The sequence below is a fragment of the Microtus pennsylvanicus genome, chromosome 10, assembly GCF_037038515.1.
Source record: "Microtus pennsylvanicus isolate mMicPen1 chromosome 10, mMicPen1.hap1, whole genome shotgun sequence".
NCBI lineage: Eukaryota > Metazoa > Chordata > Mammalia > Rodentia > Cricetidae > Microtus > Microtus pennsylvanicus.
In genome coordinates, this window is record NC_134588.1 from 14,235,732 (window position 1) to 14,250,084 (window position 14,353).

The following is a 14,353-nucleotide window of genomic DNA, read 5'->3' on the forward strand; positions in this document are numbered from 1 at the left end:
CCTATTTGCAGAGCTACGAGAAGGTTGGAGTGTCCAGGATGGTGCATAGGTGGGGGTAAGGAGAAGGTGGAGGTCTGAGGGCATCCAGCAGGGACAGGACTTCATGGAAGCTTCTCTGAAGGGCAGTAACAAGCAGTGCAGGATTTCCAGATAAAGACTTATCAGGGTCAGGAGCCCAAAGTGTGGGATCCAGGGACGGGTGCTAGTTAAGACTCAGCTCTGGGCCTCAGTTTCTTCTTCTTTAAAAATGGGCCAAGCTAACCTGTGCTCCAACTCCAGTGGCCAGGCCTTCCCTCAGTGTGTGTTCAGCCGCTGGCAGGTCCTGCATGGGGACCCCTTCAACAACAGCAGCCACCCCAGCCAAGTGATGGCTGGGACCCTCAAGGGCAAAGGTCTGAATGAGGGAATCTTAGTGCCGGACCACTTCCTGGGCAAACTGTAGGCAGCTTGGTGCTGCCACACACTGTACGGTGCCTGCCTATCAGAAAACACCTTGAGGATGTTCCCACAACACTGCTATACTGCTGCGATCCCTGTGCCATCCGTCAGTGCTAGCACTGATGCTGATTGCGCTTATTTCGGAATTCCAAGGCAGCAGGGACCACCTCCTGAAGGAACTGGCATGGTGGGCTGTGGGGTGGGCAGGACACAGCTCTTTATCATTTTCAGGGGGAAACGTGGAGATGTTCAAAAGTTTCAATAAACGCATTCAGAGGTTTATGGGGTGCATGACCCAAGTGGGGTTCCTGAGAGGGGGAGGCCAGGTAGGTGCCTGATGGAAGGCAGACAGCTTGTGCCTAGGGCCACAGCTGTGAGAACCATTGTAGTAATAAACTCAACTGTGGTTGGCATAAATAAATAAATAAATAAATAAATAAATAAATAAATAAAATGGCCTGAGCACCTGCGTCCGTGTTTGATTGTTCAGGGTTTAGTCGTTAGCATCAGGAATTATGATAAGTGAAAGGCAGATACTGATCTCCTAGGGGAAAAGTCTGGAGCACCAAGAGCAATTCCAGTCAGGGCAGGATCTCCTTCCAGGAAGCCTCCAACATCCCTGAGTCTGCCTGCGGAGGGGTAGAGGCAGCAGAAGCAAGGAGTGCAGCAGGAACTTCTGGCAGGTCAGAATGAACACAGGTGAGGGTTAAAGACCCAGGTTTGGGGCGTTCCCCACCCCACATGCTAAGTCACCCTGGACAAGTGTCCCTCCTCTGAGTCTTGGTTCCTATACCTGAAGCGACCTAAGATTGGGATGGACGGCTTTTGCCTTTCCCTGTGGGAAGAGGGACCGTCCAGGGGGGATCTAGGCTGGAGCTGGGAATCAGAAACAGCTTTCATGAGACATTGCAGCCATATTTCCAAGTGGCCTTTCTGAGAATTCCTCACAAAGCAGCAGGTCCCCCAAAGGAGCAATGCCAGGAGTTAGAGGGTTCCAGAGACACTGACAGACTGATGGACTGTTCCCTTTAGCTGTCCAGTCACAATTTCTAGAATAGAAGGGTCTGTTTAGCCCAGGCTAGCTTAGACATGTTGCTGAAGATGATCTCTGATCCTTCTGCCTCCGCCTCCCATGAATAGGATTTCTGGTGTGAGCCACTATGCCTGGTTCGTGGATGGAACTCAGGGCTTTGGACATGCTAGGCAAGCATTCTGCCAACTAACTATGCCCCCATCTCCAGGCACAATTTTTAAAGAGTCTTTTAAAAGAATTTTTTGATTACTTAAAGGAAGAAGTGGGCTAGCATGCTTTCAGTACCCTTCTAATCTGAGAGTCTGAAATGGGGAAGCCTGGCATTGTGTCTTACCAAGACAAGCAAGCTTGACTGAGGGCATCTTAATAACTATTGCTGTCAAATATAGGAAGGCTACCATTGTGTAGCAATTCCTCCTGGGTTGAAGCATCCCATACTAGAAAGATGCTCATTAAGACTTAGGGAATTCTAAAAGGAGTCTGGTTGAGACTCAGGAAGCAAACAACTCCCAAGGCTTAGGAAGTCCCTGAAATCTACCAGATATGCCAGCCTCCTCCCTCCCCAAGGCTAAACAAGCAGTAAGTAGTGGCTGAGGAGGGGAGCATTCCCTGCCTGTCAAACTGTGTGCAAATGATGCAGAGAGCATCGTGGTCCCAGCTTTGGGCGTCATCCCTCATGCTGAGTTGGCTTTTAGTGATGCAGCTGCCTTTGAGTCATTCTTGCTCCTGTAAGTAACTCCTCCGTGATATTACTGTAAGAAAGCCCAGTAAACTCATCGGCTCACAAAGTTGGACTCATTGGTATTGTCTTGTTCTGTCTTCAGTTACCTATCTGGGGTGAACAGAACATTTGTTCATGATTCCCCAGAAAGGGTCACAAAACAGATGTCCAGTTTCCCGAATATTATGACCATAAAGTTCCTTTTGAAATGCATTTATTTAATAAACAGTGCAGACTAATTCTGATGGAAAAAGAATGTCATGTGGAAACCTGAAGTTTTAGACCATTCTGACTTCCAACATGGCAGTTTTGTGCGACCCAACCTACCAGAAAATAGTCATGATAAATCCGGGAATAGCTTGCATTTATTGAGAACCTCCTGTGTCTGGCACTGTTCTGAGTGCTTCACATCAAGTATCTTGTGTAATCTTTGAGTGCACAGAATGTAGTCCTTGACATTATCACTTTGCTTCCATCGGCGAGGGACCACTTTTGTGACTGGCTCCCATGTCTCTTGGTTGTACCATTTTCTTCCACCATTTCATGTCATCTCATCCCCTGTGCACACACAGATAGCTGTCCCCATGTCTGGTAAGAAGCCATGTCAGGTGGCTGATATAGAAAGGAAGTTAAAGGTGACAAAGGATGGAAAATCAGTGCCCGTGATTGTTCACCATTCAGGCTTGTCCCATTCCACCACGGCTACAATCTTGAAGGACAAGAACAAGGGAACAGAACAGGGGACATAGCTCTCAGTTGGCTGCCCAGCATACAGGAGGACCATGAATCACATAAAACTGGGCATGGTAGCACATGTCTGTAATCCCACTACTAAAAATGTGAAGCCAAAGAAATCAGCAGTTCAAGGTCATATTTGACTGTGTAGCCAGACTGCAGCTTGGTCTACCGAGATCCTGCCTTAAAAAACAAAGAGAAAGAACAGAGAGACAGCTGCTGGAGGATTCGTGCCATGGGATGTGCAGTGGCTTCTTTTCTCTTGCTGTGATGAAACACCATAAATAACCAGGGCAACTTAGAGAGGGCAAGAATTTTGGGGGGCTTTTGGCTCTAGAGGGATGAGAGCTCTTTGTGTTGGGGAAGTATGGCAGCAAGCAGAAGGCATGGGTGCAGAAGCAGGTGGTTGAGGACCCACATCTTCAAATTCAAGCATGAAGCAGAGGGCAAACTGAAAGTGGTATTGGGTTTTTTCTTTTTTGTTGTTTTTAATTGAGCTATACATTTTCCCAACTCTCCTTTCCTCCTTCCTCTCTCCTTCCACCCTCCCCCACTGCCCAGATGCTTCTTAATAACTTGAGAGATTTTTGTCATTTTCCCCTTCCTAGGCGGATCCATGAATGTTTATCTCTCTTGGGGCTCTCTTTATTGTCTAGGTTCTCTGGGGTTGTAGATTATAGGCTGGTTTTTCTTGGCTTTATGTCTAAAAGCCACTTATGAGAGAGCACATATTATATTTGTTCTTCTGAGTCTGGGTTACCTCATTCAGTAAGGTTTTTTTTTCTAGTTCTGTTGATTTGTTTGCAAATTTCAAGATAGAATTATTTCTTACCACTGAGTAATACTCTATTGTGTAAATGTACCACTTTTCCTTATCCATTCTTCAGTTGAGGGGCATCTAGGTTGTTTCCAGGTTCTGGCTATTACGAATAATGCTGCTATGAACATAGTTGAACTAATGTCCTTGTGGTATGTTTGAGCATCCTTTGGGTATACGCCCAAGAGTGGTATTGCTGGGTCTTGAGGTAGACAGATTTCTAATTTTCTGAGAAATCACCACACTGATTTCCAAAGCGGCTGTACAACTTTGTACTCCCATTGCAATGGGGGAGTGTTTCCCTTACTCCACATCCTCTCCAGCCTAAATTGTCATCAGTGTTTTTTATCTTGGCCGTTCTGACAGATATAAGATGGAATCTCAGAGTTGTTTTGATTTCCATGCCTCTAAAGCCTGAGGAAGTTGAGCATTTCCTTAAGTGTCTTTCAGCCGTTCGAGATTCCTCTGTTGAGAGTTCTCTGTTTAGGTCTGTACTCCATTTATTTTTGTCAGATTACATGATCTTTTGATGTCTAGTTTCTTGAGTTCTTTATATATTTTAGATATCAGACCTCTGTCATATGTGGGGTAGGTGAAGACCTTTTTCTTTTAAATAGGCTGACATTTTGTATTATTTACCATGTCCTTTGCTTTACAGAAGCTTCTCAGTTTCAGGAGGTCTAATTTATTAATTGTTTCCCTCAGTGTCTGTGCTACTGGGGTTATATTTAGGAAGTGGTCTCCTATGCCAATGAATTCAAGTGTACTTCCCATTTTCTTGTCTATGAGGTTCAGTGTAGTTGGTTTTATGTTGAGGTCTTTGATCCATTTGGACATGAGTTTTGTGCATGGCGATTGATGTGGATCTATTTGCATTCTTCAATGTGCCGATATCCAGTTGTGCCAGCACTATTTGTTGAAGATTCTTTTTTCCATTTTACGATTTTAGCTTCTTTGTCAAAAATCAGGTGTTCATAGGTGTGTGGGTTGATATCCAGGTCTTCAATTTGATTACATTGGTCCTCCTGTCTGTTTTAATGCCAGCACCAAGCAGTTTTTGTTACTGTAGCTCTATAGTAGAGTTTAAAGTCAGGGGTGGTGATACCTCCAGAAAATTCTTTCTTGTATAGTTTTTTTTTATTTTGATGAGTATTGCATTGAATCTTTAGACTGCCTTTGGTAAAATTGTGATTTTTACTGTTAATCCTACTTATTCAAGAGCATGGAAGATCTTTCCATTTTCTGATGTCTTCTTTGATTTCCTTTTCCAAAGATTTAAAGTTCTTGTTGTACAGAACTTCCACTTGTTTGGTTAAAGTTACCCCAAGATATTTTATGTCATTTGTGGCTATTGTAATGGATGATGTTTCTCTGATTTCTTTTTCACCCCATTTATCATCTGTATAAAGAAGGGTTACTGTTTTTTTTAAGTTAATCTTGTATCCTGCTACATTACTGAAGGTATTTATCAGCTGTAGAAGCTCTCTGGTGGAATTTTTGGGGTCACTTATGTATACTATCATATCATCAGCAAATAGTGAGTGTTTGACTTCTTTTCTTATTGTATCCCCTTTTATTGTTTTATTGCTCCAGCTACTACTTCTAGTACTATATTGAATAGCTATGGAGAAAGTGGACATCCTAATTTCAGTAGGATGGCTTTTAGTTTTTCTCCACTGAGTTTGATGTTGACTGTTGGCTTGCTGTATATTGCCTTTATTATGTTTAGATATATTCCTTGTATCCCTGCTCTTTCCAAGACCTTATCATGAAGAGGTGCTGAATTTTGTTGAAGGCCTTTTCAGCATCTGATGAGAAGATCATATTTTTTTCTTTCAGTTTATTTATATGGTGGGTACATTGATGGATTTTCATTTGTTGAACCATCCCTGCATCACTGGGATGAAACCTACTTGATCATGGTAGATGATTTTTCTGATGTGTTCTTGTATTCAGTTGCTAGTATTCTATTGGGTATTTTTCCATCAGTGTTCATGAGGGAGATTGTGACTTGTGTGGTTTTGGTATCACGGTAACGTCAGCCTCTTAAAAAGAGTTTGGAAAAAAATGTTCCTCCTGTTTCTATTGTTTGAAGCAATTTGAGGAGTATTGGTACTAGTTCTTCTTTGAAAAATCTGGTAGAATTCTGTTTTGAAACCATCTGTTTTTGTGCTTTTTTTTTAATTGGGAGGCTTTTGATGTCTGTTTCTATTTTCTTAGTGGTTATAGGTCTATTTAATTCACTTATCTGGTCTTGATTTAATATGCGATACTTATATTGTCCATTTCCTTTAAGTTTTCCAATTTTGTGGAGTACAGGTTTTTGAAGTATGACCTGATGATCCTCTGGATTTCCTCCATGTCTGTTGTTATATCCCCCTTTTCATATCTGATTTTGTTAATTTGGATATTCTCTCTCTCTCTCTCTCTCTCTCTCTCTCTCTCTCTCTCTCTCTCTCTCTCTCTCTCTCTGCCTTTTGGTTAGTTTGGATAAAGATTTGTCTATTTTGTTGATTTTCTGGAAGAACCAACTCTTTGTCTCATTGAGTCTTTGTATGTTTTCTTTGTTTTTATTTTGTTGGTTTCAGCTATCAGTTTGATTATTTCCTGCCATCTAGTCCTTCTGGGTGAATTTGCTTCTTTTTGTTCTAGGGCTTTCAGGTGTTTTGTTAATTCACTGGCATGGGATTTTTCCAGATTCTTTATGTAGGCATTTAGGGCTATGAACTTTCCTCTTAGCACTCCTTTCACTGTGCCCCATAAGTTTGGGCATGTTGTACAGTCATTTTTCTTAAATTTTAGGAAGCCTTTCATTTTTTTTAAAAAAATAATTCCTTGACCCAGTGGTGATTCAGTTGAGTGTTGTTCAATTTCCATGAGTTTGTGGGCTTTCTGCAATTAGTGTTGTTGAATTCTAACTATGAGCCATGATGGTCTGATAAGCACAGGGGTTATTCCATTTTTTTTTTGTATCTGTTGAGATTTCCTTTTTACAAAGTATGCGATTGATTTTGGAGAAGAATTCATGAGAAGAAGGTACAGTCTTTTGTGTTTGGGTGGAGTGTTCTATAAATGTCTATGAAGCCCATTTGAGTCATGACATCTGTTAGATCCTTTAATTCTCTGTTAAGTTTCTGTCTGGCAGAACTGTCCAGTGGTGAGAGTGGAGTGTGTGGGCTTGATGTGTGATTTAAGCTTTAGCAATGTTTCTTTTACAAATAAGAACACCTTGTATTTGGGGCATAAATGTTCAGAATTGAGACTTTATCTTAATGGATTTTTCTGTGATGAATATGAAATGATTTTCTTATCTCTCTTGACTAATTTTAGTTTGAAGTCTATTTTTTAGATATTAAGATAGCTACATCAGCTTGTTCCTTAGGTCCATTTGAATGGAAAATCTTTTCCCAACCCTTTACTCTGAGATAATGTCTGTCTTGTAGTTGAGGTGTCTTTCTTGTTTACAACAAAACGATGGGTTCTGTTTTCATATCCAGTTTGCTAGCCTGTGTCTTTTTATAAGCGAATTGTATCCATTGATATTAAAGACCAGTGATTGCTAGTTCCTGTTATTTTTGTTGTTGTTGTTGTTGTTGTTGGTGGTGGTGGTGGTGGTGGTGTGTGTGTGTGTGTGTTTCTCTTCTTTGGGATTTGCTGGTGTGGGATTATCTATTGCCTGTGTTTTTGTGGGTGTAGCCAACTTCCTTATTTCTATTACTTCTGTAGGGCTGGATTTGTGGATGGGTCTTGATTAAATCTGGTTTTGCCATGGAATATCTTGTTTTCCCTGTCTATGCTAGTTGACAGCTTTGCTGGATATAGTAGTCTGGGCTGGCATCCATGGTCTCTTAGTATCTACATATGCTTGACCAGAACCTCCAAGCTTTCATTGTTTCTATTGAGAAGTTGGGTCTAATTCTGATAGGTCTGCCTTTGTATGCTACTTGGCTTTCTTCCTTTGCAACTCTTAATATTCTTTCTTTATTTTGTATTTTAGTGTTTTGATTATTATGTGGTGAGGGGGCTTTCTCTTTGGTGCAGTCTATTTGGTGCTCTGTAAGCTTCTTGTATTTTCATAGGCATATATTTCTTTATGTTGGGAAAATTTTTCTTCTATGATTTTGTTGAGTGTATTTTCTGTGCCTTTGAGCTGGACTTCTTCCCTTTTTTCTAATAATTTTTATTACTTTATAAATAATACCATTCAAAATTTCCACTTTATCCCCTCCTCCCACTTCCCTCCCTCTCCCCAACTCACCCTTCCCCCCTCCCTCTCCAGTCCTAAGAGAGGGCAGGTTATCCTGACCTGTGGGAAGTCCAAGGCCCTCCCCTCTCCATCCAGGCTTAGGAAGGTAGGCATCCAAATAGAACAGGATTCCAAAAAGCCAGTACGTGCAGTAGAGACAAATTCCAGTGCCCTTATCATTGGCTTCTCAGTCTGTCTCAATTGTGAGCCACATTCAGAGGGTCCAGTTTGATCCCATGCTCATTCAGTCCCAGTCCATCTGGATTTGGTGAACTCCCATTAGCTCAGGCACACTGTCTCAGTGGATGGACCAACCCCTCGAGGTCCTGACTTCCTTGCTCATTTTCTCCCTCCTTCTGCTCTTCAACTGGACCTTGGGAGCTCAGTCCAGTGTTCCCATGTGGGTCTCTGTCTCTATGTCCATCTGTCGCTGGATGAAGGTTCTATGGTGATATTCAAGATAGTCATCAGTCTGATTACAGGACAAGGCCAGTTCAGGTACCCTCTTTTCCACTGCCCAGGGTCCTAGCTGGGGACATCCCTGTGGACACCTGGGAACACCTCTAGAGTCAGTCCTCTTGCCAACCCCACAATGCCTCCCTTAATTAAGATATCTTCTTCCCTGCTTCCATATCCGTTCCTCCTCCATCTCAAACATCCCACTCCCCCAAGCTCTCCCCAACCCTTCCCTTCTCCCTTCCTTCTTCCCATCTCCCCTTCCTCCCACCCTACCCCACCCACATGCTTCCAACTTTTGCCTGGCAATCTTGTCTGCTTCCAATTTCCAGGAGGATAAATATGTTTTTCTTTGGGTTCATCTTATTATTTAGCTTCTCTAGGATCACGAACTATAGGTTCAATGTCCTTTATTTATGGCTAGAATCCACTAATGAGTGAGTACATACCATATTCATATTTTTGGATATAGGTTATCTCACTCAGGATGGTGTTTTCTATTTTCATCCGTTTGCATGCAGAATTCAAGATGTCATTTTTTTTAACCGCTGAGTAGTACTCTAATGTGTAGATGTGCCACACTTTCTTTATCCATTCTTCCATTGAGGGGCATCTAGGTTGTTTCCAAGTTATAGCTATTACAAATAATGCTGCTATGAACATAGTTGAACAAATGCTTTTGTAGTATGATTGGGCATCTCTTGGGTATATTCCCAAGAGTGGTATTGCTGGATCCTGAGGTAGGTTGACTCCCAATTTTCTGAGAAATTTCCACACTGCTTTCCATAGTGGTTGCACAAATTTGCATTCCCACGAGCAATGGATGAGTGTACCCCTTACTCCACAACCTCTCCAGCAAAGGCTATCATTGGTGTTTTTGATTTTAGCCATTCTGACAGGTGTAAGATGGTATCTCAAAGTTGTTTAGATTTGCATTTCCCTGATCGCTAAGGAAGTTGAGCATGACTTTAAGTGTCTTTTGGCCATTTTAAATTCTTCTGTTGAGAATTCTCTGCTCAGTTCAGTACCCCATTTTTTAATTGGGTTATTTAGAATTTAATGTCTAGTTTCTTGAGTTCTTTATATATTTGGAGATCAGACCTTTGTCTGATGTGGGGTTCTTTCCCCTTTTTAAGTTTCTATTATTCTTAGGTTTGGTCTTTTCATGGTACCTCATATTTCCTTTAAGAATTTGTTAGACTTAACATTTTCTTTGACTGACGAATCTATTTCCTCTATTGTATCTTCAAGGTTTGAGAGTCTCTCTTCCATCTTTTGTATTCTGTTGTTTATGTTTGCATCTGCAGTCAGTTCCTGAGCATTTGCTCATATTTTCCATTTTCAGGTTTCTCTTGATTTGTGTGTGTTTATTTTAAAGTACCTCTATTTCAGTTTTCAAGTCTTAAACCATTTATTTCACTTGTTTGAATGCTTTTGCTTGGTTTTCTTTAAGGGATTTGTGGATTTCTTCCAATTTTTGTTCATTTTTTCCTCCATTTCTGTAAGGAAAATTTTCATTTCCTCTTTAAGGGCCTTAATCATCTTCATAAAGTTATTTCTAAGATTATTTTCTTCTGCTTAATGTGCATTGGGATTTTCAGGTCTTGCTGTTACAGAATTACTAGTTCTGGTGGTGCTGTGTTGCTCTTTATGTTGTTGAGTATATTCTTATTCTGTAGTCTACCCCTCTCTTCTAATCAGAACAGGAGAAGCCTGTGTTTCTTGGGGGGGGGGCTTTCACTCCAATTGTAGTTTTGGGGTTGTGGCTCCATTGATTGCTCCTTCAGGTGTAGGTAGAGGTGATTGTTCCTCCAGGTATCGGAAGGCCCAAGGCTCAGATGGTTGTTCTTCCTGGTGTTGGCGGGACTGAAGTTGAGGCTCCGGTGGTCAGATAATTTCTGGAGTCCACTGCCATCATGGTGGCCTCTCTGTCTTGTTGCTCAGCTTCTGAACCTCCTGGTGGCCAGGTCCACCGGTCACACTGCTGCTCACACTTCTCCTCCCAGTGGTCTGGCTGGTATTGGGTTTTTACTCTCATAGCCTCACCCCAGTGACTTTGTCTCTCCAGCAAGGCTGTGTCATGTAAACCTCCTTAAATAGACCCACCTACTGGGTCCAAGTGTTAGAAATATCTGAGCCTATAAGGGACATTCAAACTCTACAGGAGGCAATGAGACTACAGAAACCCATGTGGGGTGTGAATGAGATACGGGGAAGCCACACACACTAAGTGATGTGTGGCTTCCTTTGACAGAAGCGTGTCTCTTGGTGCATTACCAATCATGCTCAGAGCAAAAAGACCACTGCAGTTAACAGGAAAAGCTCAGAACTGAGGAGAAGGGCTAGTCAGTAGCAACCTAATTGCCTCGTGCAAACCTGATGACCAGAGTTGAGATCACTAGCATCCAGTTAAAAAGCCAGGCATGGTGGCAGTCACCTGTAACCCGAGAACTGAAAGATGGAGGCAGGAGGATCCTTGGAGCTTGTTGGCCAGCTTCCTTAAACAATCACCAAGTTCCATCTACACTGAGAGACTGTCTCAAAAACAAGCTGGGAAATGATTGGAGAAGACACCTGGCATCAGTCTCTGGTCTCTGCACATGTGTGCCTGCACACACACACACACACACACACACACACACACACACACACACACATACACACACACATACACACACATACACACACACATACACACACACATACACACACACTACATACATACATACACACACACATACACACATACACATACACACACACACATACACACACACACACACATACACACATACACACACACACACACACTACATACATACATATATATATAAAGAAAAGTCTTGTGGTAACTGATGCTGGGTTTCCTGCAGCTCTGGCTGGTTGGACTCTATCACCAGAGCACAGCACGTTAGTGGATGGAAAGTCTGTGAGAACTGGTCTGGAGGAAGCTGAAGGGTTTTTTTCTTTTTGCTGTTTTTTTTGTTTTGTTTTGTTTTGTTTTTTTGAACTCTGGACAAGTAGGTTGCGAGGGACAATATCAAAGATCTCTGCTATTAGCCTGGGTGTGTGGTGGGCTGCTACTGCCTAGGTTTGCTTCAGCACACTCTGATGTTTGCACAATAGCAAAATCCTTTGATGCCTTTCCACTAATGTATCCTTGTCACTAAGTGATGTGTGACTTCCATTGATCATATGCCAAATTCATGGAGGCTCTGTGACCTTGGGCAAACACCTGCCATTTTGAGTAGAGGTGGCTGTGTGTCCTGAGGCCCTCTCTCAACTGTTGTTCCATGGCCTGGGATCCACCCATGGCCTTGTTCAGAAAGCAGGATTGACTGCCCGTGGTCACAGTTGGAGATCATGTGGAGGACAGGATGACAATGAAACGTTCAGAGAACAAAGTAAGAAGGTACGTGGGGAGAAACACTATGACCAGACAACTGTCCCGGTCCCACCCATGAAAGAAAGACATCAGTGGGGCCAGAGTGTGCAGAAGGCTACCCTGAGAACCTGTGTAGTGTGAGCTCGTGGCTGCAGACTGAACCATGTCCACCTGGGTAGGGCCGAAGGCCACCTGAGAAGAGAAGGAGAAGTGGGACGTGGTCAGTATACACAGGAGAGGAGGAAAAAAGGCAGACAAACAAAAGGACCTGGTGTGAGATGAGGAAGTGGAATTGTGGGACAATGGGTGCAGACTCAACGAGATGGTATCCTCGCAGTTACAGTATGTACAGACCTTAGAGGGGCTTCTTCATCTGACCAACCAGCTCATGGGGCTCTGCCGGAGCCCAAGCCAGTACAACAGGGGCAGACAATGCCAGAGGCGCTCCGTGGATGTGCATGAGTCCCTGTCACCTTCCCTTCAGGGCCCTGAGTCAGAGGCATGAAGCCAATAAGTCGTCAGCAGTATGGAGTCCAGCAGGATGCAGAACTTAAGGACTGGGATCTGGGAGCCCTCTGTAGGTCACAACAGTGAGCAAGTCTTACAAGAGCAATCCTAAAGGATGAAGGCAATGGAGTCTAAGATGCCAGGGAGAACAGAAATCAAGTAGACAGTGGTGACGAAGATGGAAGATGCAATCCAGGTTTGAGGCTCAAGTTAAAACAAAACATTTTGTCTCTGTGTGGCTTATATCCTCCCCTAGTGGGTGGCTTGGAGGTAAACAGCATATTAATCAATACTAATTGCGAGCTTGCCAGGGTTTAGATTAAACTGACTTAGGAAGAAAGCCCCATTCTAAATGCGGTGGTACCATCCCATTGGCCGGAATCTACAAAAAGGACAGCTGAGCATGAACGTCACCCATTCTCTGCTTCCTGGTTGCATAGCAATGTGACCGGCCACCTCGTGCTCCACACCATGCCCTTCCTTAAATTGATTTGTCAGGTATTTTGACATAGAAAAGAGAAAAGTAACTACCACAATTATACAGTCATGAGGAGACATATAGAAAGGTTTAAAATGGAACCCTTCCTCATGGGATTCAGAGCAGAGGGTGGGATGGGAAGCCTGCAGAGGAAAAGGGGGAACAACAAATCCTGGGGTTCGGGCTGCAGCCATGAATGGTACTGTGTTGCCCTGGCAACCAGAAGAAGCAAGAGATGTGCCTGCTCATCCTGAAAGTCGGTCTTATATTACAGGCCCTTGCCCTTGACTCCCAGCATTGATGGCCAGGAATGGATCTTCTCTACCTTTCCCTGGGGCACAGCATTTGGCTGCCTAGGGCTTAAGGGAAGGAAGGGAGCCTAGAGGGAAACATTCATGAATAGCTTCATGGATATGTCTCTGGGCCCAGGACCCAGGATGGTCTAACTTGGCTGGCCCTGGGCTGGGCAGGACCCACACAATGGGAGGACAGGAAGCAGGGACTGGACCAGAATCCACACTGACAACAGCATGAAAGTGACCTTGAGAGCCTCCTGATAGAACCCACTGATCAGGGCAGGCTCCCTTCTGTGGATTTATTTTTAAAAATGTCTAAACTCATTCATTTCATCAGTGTGTGTATGAATAAGGCTGCACACATGTACCACGGCACACACATGGCAGTCCGAGGATATCTTTCAGGAGTCAGCTCTCCTGCCACAGTCTGGGGCCAAGGGGTTGCTCTAGGTTGCCAGGCTTGATAATAAGCATCTTTAGCCGCTGAACCACCTTGCTGGTTCTTTCTTGGCTTTCTTACTAAAAGATCTGTCCTGAGTTTACACAAGAGGCAATGCAGGAGAGTCACATGGAGAGACGTTTCTAGAAAATGTCTAGCCAGGATACTTCACAGCTGTCAAAGAAGATGAACAAGGCTGGGATAACCTGGAGAGAAGGCTTCAGAAAGCAGGACCACTGAGCAAGGGGTGTGGAGGAGTCCCTGCTTTGGATCCCGGAGCAGAAAGGGGCGTGAAAGGGGACATTGCAAAGTTAGGCTGTGGATCAGTAGACGACATTGTACTGAGATCAATGCCTGGTTTTAACGGCTGAGCGATGCATGTGTAAGATGTTCATCAGAAGAAGCTGGGTGGGGAGGTGGGGAAATGACTCAGAGGGTAAAGCCACATGCTTGCCGCACAAGCATGAGGACGAGAGTTAAGATCCCTAGAACCCACATTAAAAACTGGGTCTAACCCGGCATGTGGGAGGTGGAAGCGTGGGGTCCCCAGAGCAAGCTGACTAGCTAGACTAGCAAATTGTGTGAGCGCTGGTTCAAGCAAGAGACCCTGTCTCCATGTATAAGGTAGACAGCGATCAAGGAAACACCAATATCAACCTCTGCCTTTACACACACGTGACCATGCACATGTACACACACACACACACACACACTCACACACACACACACACACACACAGAGAGAGAGAGAGAGAGAGAGAGAGAGAGAGAGAGAGAGAGAGAGAGAGAGAATTCTTTAGATT